This window comes from Rhipicephalus sanguineus, chromosome 1 (genome assembly GCF_013339695.2).
Source record: "Rhipicephalus sanguineus isolate Rsan-2018 chromosome 1, BIME_Rsan_1.4, whole genome shotgun sequence".
Classification (NCBI taxonomy): Eukaryota; Metazoa; Arthropoda; class Arachnida; order Ixodida; family Ixodidae; genus Rhipicephalus; species Rhipicephalus sanguineus.
The window spans coordinates 293662755-293669310 of record NC_051176.1 but is presented as its reverse complement, the minus strand read 5'-3'; the positions used below and the strand labels follow the sequence as shown (position 1 = coordinate 293669310).

The window sequence follows — 6556 nt, the reverse complement described above, 5'->3', positions numbered from 1 at the left end:
ATCTCTGAATTGCACGCTGTACATATGTAACATTCCGACGTGCGAACGGAAGGTTTGTATCACCCTGAACAAGTTGTCACAGTGGCCCAATAAAAACAGTTTTTTTTTTTTTTTTTCACCGAAAGAAATTATTGCCGGGATCTTTTCTCAGAAAAGAGGCTTACAACCGGGCCCACTAGATAGCTTCTTGGGACGATTTCACTCAATTTCTTGATTTTTCATTGACACACTTAAAAAAAGATACGCGACGTGAACACATGCTACAAAAATTTCGCACAGTGGAAGAGACGTGCCCACTCAAAACCTGGGAGTACTGGGAGAGTTCGCTACGCTCCATGGACCCGGCAAGGCAGAAGGTCGCCGCCAGCCAGGCTGCCAGCGTTATGGACTTATTAGACATGAACGTTTGAGTGTGGTGAGGTCGCGCGGCGACCCAGGGGGCCTGGGAGGTCCTGAATTCTTTCGCAATCGCAATAAAGTTATTCGACTCGATTCGACACATGATGAAAAGTATGGTTAAATCGGTGATTTATAACGACGGCACACCGATAGAGTCCCGTCGGGTAAGGTCGTTGGGTAATTTCATCGCCGCTTCTTGCAGAGATGAAATCCGACCAATTTCGCCGGCGAAACCGAAAACCGGAAGAGCACAATTATCATATACTCTACGAAACGTCCAGAATGATCGAGCGCCGTTATCCCTCGATCTACTTCACATCATGAGTGTACGGTGTACGCTTGCGATTATAGCACGCATGACAAACGTAGGTTAACGAATGCAGAAGAGCTGACACCACTGCAATCGTTGTCGGAAACAGAGGCGTCATTCAGGGTCGTCTGCTAGTTGCGCTCATCGGCGCTTCGGTTTCGGTTTCGCCGCTTTTTGGAAATGTCAAAGCTGTTTGACCCGACCGCCTATCTTCTGCAATTCTTCTGCAATTAATGGTGTCGTTGTCGCCTTTAGTAATCTTAAAGGGGTCCTGAAACACCTTTTTTAATATGGGGAGAAAACGCTGTGTGTGTGTGTGTCCTTCTTTGTCCTTGTGGGTGTGCGCTACGCCAAACAGTCTCATGGATCGGCAGTCGAGGCTCCTGTGAACACGTGAGCCGGATATTGTAGCACTGTACGCGGCAAAGAATTGACAATTACGTTTCAAACACAGCTACACGCCCCTCCGTCTATGATGTAGTCCCTCCGTCTATCGATGTAGTCTGGCCCGACTACATCATAGACGGAGGGACACGGCGATTGGCTGACTTGAGCGTTCGTGTACTGCATACCCAAGTGAAATTGGCCGACGGCCGATGGTTGGTAAACAACTGGGCAGCGCTCGGCAACCGGTATTGTCGGCCGACCAATGGCGGCCCAAAGTGGGGCCCTGATCGGCAACCAATTACGCCAGGGGCGTAGCCAAGGGGGGGTTGGGGGGGTTCAGCCCCCCCCCCCCCCCGAAATTTTTCAGTTTTGCTCGCGTATATATACACGCACACATACAAACGCACGCACGAACATACATAAAGTATGGTTGAACCCCCCCCCCCCCCGAAAAAAATTTCTGGCTACGCCCCTGTATTACGCTGGTTACGTTGGCCGAAGACGTTCAGCCAACGGTCGGCAAATGATAGGGAAAGAGTCGACACCCAATGCTCGGGCGACCACACGTGACACGTGGTCCTCCGTAGGGCCATGTTTTGCTACCTACCACGTTGGCCTACCACGTACGAGCCAGCGACAAGCCGACATTGCATTATGCCTGTGGGCGCAATCTTTTTTTTTTTTTTTTCCTACACCGCGCGCATTACTTCTCGGTCAGCGAAAATTCCTTGTTTGAGCGTTCAGCGTCGGCTGTCACAAGATTGCGTTAGATTATTCGCACAAGATTATTTAATCCGTCTGCCCAACTGAAAAAAAACGACCTCGGCTCTATGCTGGCCCAACGTGCATGGCCGACCTCGCCGGCCATGGCCCGAGCCAGCGCCTCCTTTTCCCGAGCTTAGATGACAGAGTTGGGCCGAGGTTCGGATTGGTTAATGGCCTTACACCGGCCGACCTTTGGCTGCTAACATAGGCCCAAGGCCGTAGGCCGACCTAGTAGATACTCATCAGGTGGTGCACAGATGGATTAAATAATGTGGTGACAGCCGACCGGTTGCCGAGCGCTGCCAGTTTTTTACCAACCATCGGCCGTCGGCCAATTTCAGTTGGGTGTGCACCACCTGACGTCTACAAGGTAGGCCTACGGCCTTGCGCCTATGTTAGCAGCCAAAGGTCGGCCGGTGTAAGGTCATTAACAAATCCCAACCTCGGCCCAACTCTGTCATCCAAGCTCGGGCACTTTGGGCCAGCCTAGAGCCGAGGTCGTTTTTTCACTTGGGTAGTTACCGCGGCTGTACCGCGGCCGCCACAGGACTTACATGGGCCGCGATCTACAGTAATTACACACTATAGAACTGCACTAGCGCGCTCGTGATCACGCCGAAAATGAGCCGACGCGTTTAAAGAAACAAAGAAAAGAAAACTGTTTCTTTCTTGCCCCTTGGTCATCCACCCCTCACCCATTCACTCTGTGTAGTTTTCAGTGTGCTCGCTGGGACAAAAGGAGAGAGAAAGCGCTCTAACTCCGCTCGTGCGACGTGCCTGACAGATTCTAAATATTTTATTGGCAGTCGATTCATGAGGCAATGAACTACGATAGTGAGATCATAAAAGGGAGCCGCCTCGCTCCCTTCTGTACGTGTTCCTCACCGTCATAAGCCAGAAGTACGAGGCCGCTGGACAAAAGGTCGGTAAAACACAGTAAACACCACCTTGTTTAAAAATATGGGTGATAAAACAGTGAGACAAAGCAGCACGATAAGCGCTGAATCTTCTGCTAAAGTTGTTCTGTTCTGTCTAGGTATTTGTCTACAGCGCATACTGTGAGCACGTGAAGCCCAGCCTGGCCTAGCGACTGCAGTAACGCTGAGTTAAACAAACCATCCGATTTCGTAAAACATGGCCAGAAGCGTTGCATGGGAAAAGTTGTAACTTGTACAGCGCAGCTTGACCGGCTAATGTGCCGTATTTCGCCAAATCGTGCTGCCGCCGTGGAACAAGATCAGGCAACACTGACGCTGCTGACATCTTTCCATCGCTCTCACGGTTCGCTTTCTGCGCTTCCTGCTTGATAGCGAAGTTCATATTAGGAATTTCTGTGTAATGGTATTACTTGTCTGCTCTGCTATTCCACCTCTGCATGTTCCACGTGAGTGCCCATACGTTTGTAGTTTGCCTGGATTCCAGCACTACGTCGCGCTTTCATCGTGAAAACCGTTCATGATGTTCTCCTACAGATGTAGTACGCCTTGACTGCAAACATTCTCTCGCATTCGAAGAGGCCGGTTGTTCCTCTTGAGGACTTCTATTTATGGAACGCCGTCGCGAAAGGGTTCTACGGCACACGATCGCGAAGTTTTTTGGCAGCAACGTTTTATTTCTGCCTTTTCTCGGCTGTTTAAGTACGTGTCCTATTTTTATTATGTTATTTTTAAATATGACTTGGTATTTTATATGTGCGCAAATTAACTAGTGGGGCTAATTAGTCGTCTAGAAATTAACGGACTCAGTACATGGGTTGATTGTTGCTGCGGTTTTGAAGGCCGTTTTGTCAAAGCAATTCGTACCTTCATTGCCTACACACCTGTTGCTGCTGGCTCGCGCCGTTCCCTTAACAGCTGCTTCGACTAAGCGTATCGCTGGTGTCATGCGCTGCGCCGAGCTGCCTGAGTTGTTGTCGATCTCGTCGGAACTGATATTGATTGAAGGCGCCTTCCACAGCGGACGGCGAAGTGTTCTGGTTGTAGTTGTCGTCGAACGACGTTGTGTTGCCGCTGACAGCTGTCAAGTGAAAAAAGTAAAAAAAAAATCACTGTCCGAGAGGTAAGAGAATAGATGTTGAAACAGGGACGCTGGACTATCAGTGTTGAGTGAAGCAGTTCCCGATATTGTGCTTCTTGCAACGCGGCTTTGGTCAATACCAGTAAGTGCTGACCAAAGCTGTGCTCAGCCGGCACTGTCTGAATGCTTAGCCGCGTTCATTTATTTTCTCCCATTGGGAGTCGATGCGTGTGACTGCAACAGTTGGACTTGTACGTTAAGTCCTGGATAAATTTCTGTCAATTAATTTGTGGGTAAGGAGTTAACAGTACGTGTCAGACAATTATTCTATCTGTTAAAAATAAGCTGCACTGATGAGAGTAATACGATGGCAAATATATGACTTGGGAGAGCGTATGCATGGGCATGTTGGTAATTCATGTTTTCACTTTTTGAGCGCACAAAAGAACAGGGACGAAAAACGACGCGGACACAGCGCTGTGTCCGCGTCGTTTTTCGTCCCTGTTCTTTTGTGCGCTCAAGAAGTGAAAACAAATATATGGCTGACGACTATGTGAGGGAAGACGGGGGGGGGTGGGGGGGGCAGCTTGAACAAGATGTCAGCTAACATTGCCATTTGAAAGGTAGCCATTCCCATATCTCATGCCTCCCATTTTTGAGGGCCATATTTGAAAGGGATTTGGAGTCAGGATTCGAGAAGCATCAATACCGATCTACAGAGTGATTGAAATCTGGACGCCGATTCTGAACTATATAGTTTTGTTCCATGGTTCTGATTCAACACATGGTGACCACATAAGTTGCGTCACGAAAAGAATGCTTCAGACCAGTCATGTCTGTGTAGCTCATGGACACACTTATTAAGAAAATAAGAAAAAATAGCACGAAGACACTCAGGTGCAGGCCGGGTCACTAGTGAAGCGTTCGTGGGCCGCGTGTTTGAGACCCCTGGTCCACAGAAACCTTCGTGAACAAACTCTTGGCCACGAAGCTGCATTTCGTGTGGTACGCGTTCATCGTATTGAGGTCTCATACTGTGTTTACGTAAAGTTATCTAGCAAGGAAAAAAATGTAATAAGTGACCCAATAGGCGTGCAATATTTCTATGTCTGTAATCCTTTAAAGGGATACTTAAAAAAGATATTTTTAAGCTGTATCGGTTAATTGTAGACATGGTAAGCCAGTTAAACAGGTAAAAGCAAAATGTGATTGGTGTGCTCTGAGGTTCCTGCACCAGCTGTTTGTGACATCATGAATTTTAATGGCATCTGTCCAAGTCCAGTTAATTTTATCAGCAAACATGTTGCCACGAAGCACCCCAAGTGCAAAAATTGCAACATATCTATATGCAACAGCTGACGCCACTTCATTCTAGTGATCTGAAAAAAAATTAAGAAATAAAAAAGAAGTCCTGTGCAAAGTAAAACGGTTTGCAGTATATCTGTACAACACTCAAGTGAACCTGTCTTTTCAAATGCACCACATATTCTCTTGGAAACTGGAGTCATGACAATGTTTTCCTTATTTTTTCTTCAAACCGGAATGAACCAGTTTAAAAAGCTTCGAACCAGTTGAAGCACTTAAAAATTTTGTTCTGGAGCTGAACCTAAACTGAAAAAAAAAACCATCATGAATACAAATCTGAATAACCATTTTAATTATATATGTATAGAGAGAGAGAGATGAATAAATAAACCCAACACCCTTGCCCTAGTGCCTCTAACGTGCGCTGCATAGAACAAATGATCTACAAGGATTGAACGAGGGATGCCACTTTGAACCAGTGTATCAACGAGGGGGCTTGTCTTTGTCAATTGCTACCCTAATGAAAAAGGGTCTTCTTGCCAAAACATTGACTTAAGCAATATCTCCCTGTTAACCACTGTTGGTTGCTGGAAGTTTTGATTTTATTGTGATCGTTTGTCTAATTTGACTTGATGCATAAAACAAGGAACTCGCAAATCTAAGCTGAAACTTGTGTTTTAAGAAAGATATTTTTACTTAACAAAGCTTCATAAATGCACAAAATAAAGACTTATTGCTATGGTACATCTACTTTCCAATCTGTTGTTGCTATGTGCCATCAAGTCTCTGCCAACTCCTGAAGAATACCATCTATCTTATGCACTGGTGCCCCTGGACTCTTACCTTCCACTGTGACTATTGTTAACTTTATTGAGGTTGACTCAAACCGGCAGTATGGATGACATTACTAAAAATGTGAATGATATTGTTTTGGGACCTTTGCTTTGAAAGAACGTTCACTTTTAATCTGGCCGAAATATTTATTTGTTTAGGAGTGCATGGAATTCTCAAGACTCTACTCCAGCACCAAAGTTGGAAAGAATCAAACTTATTCATTCATATTTCCACAAGGTCCATGATTCGTTCCCATACATTCCCACAGTAAAAACGGAAGCACTACCTGTGCATGACTGCTTACCCGAAGGTTGCGGGATCGAATCCTGACCGCCACGGCTGCATTTCAATGGAGGTGAAATATTAGAGGCCCGTGTGCTTAGATTTAAATGCATGTTAATGAACCCCATGTGGTCGAAATTTCCACTACAGCGTCTCTTATAATCGTATCGTGGTTTTGGGACATAAAACCCCAACAATTATTACATTTCTGGAGCGTTACCTAATTATATCTTAGTTTTAAGGCTAACTGGTAATACT

At 46.2% G+C, this 6556-nt stretch overlaps 1 protein-coding gene across 3 annotated transcripts in view; it reads left to right on the top strand.

Moving 5' to 3' along the window:
• The first annotated feature begins 3087 nt into the window (after positions 1 to 3087).
• LOC119379290 (coiled-coil domain-containing protein 186) overlaps positions 3088 to 6556 on the top strand; it is a 108537-nt gene continuing 105068 nt past the window's right edge. For all 3 annotated transcript variants that reach the window (XM_037648556.2, XM_049411922.1, XM_049411920.1), the window contains exon 1: positions 3088 to 3245. The gene's annotated coding sequence lies outside the window, so the exon portion shown is untranslated. The remainder of the gene's footprint in view (positions 3246 to 6556) is intronic.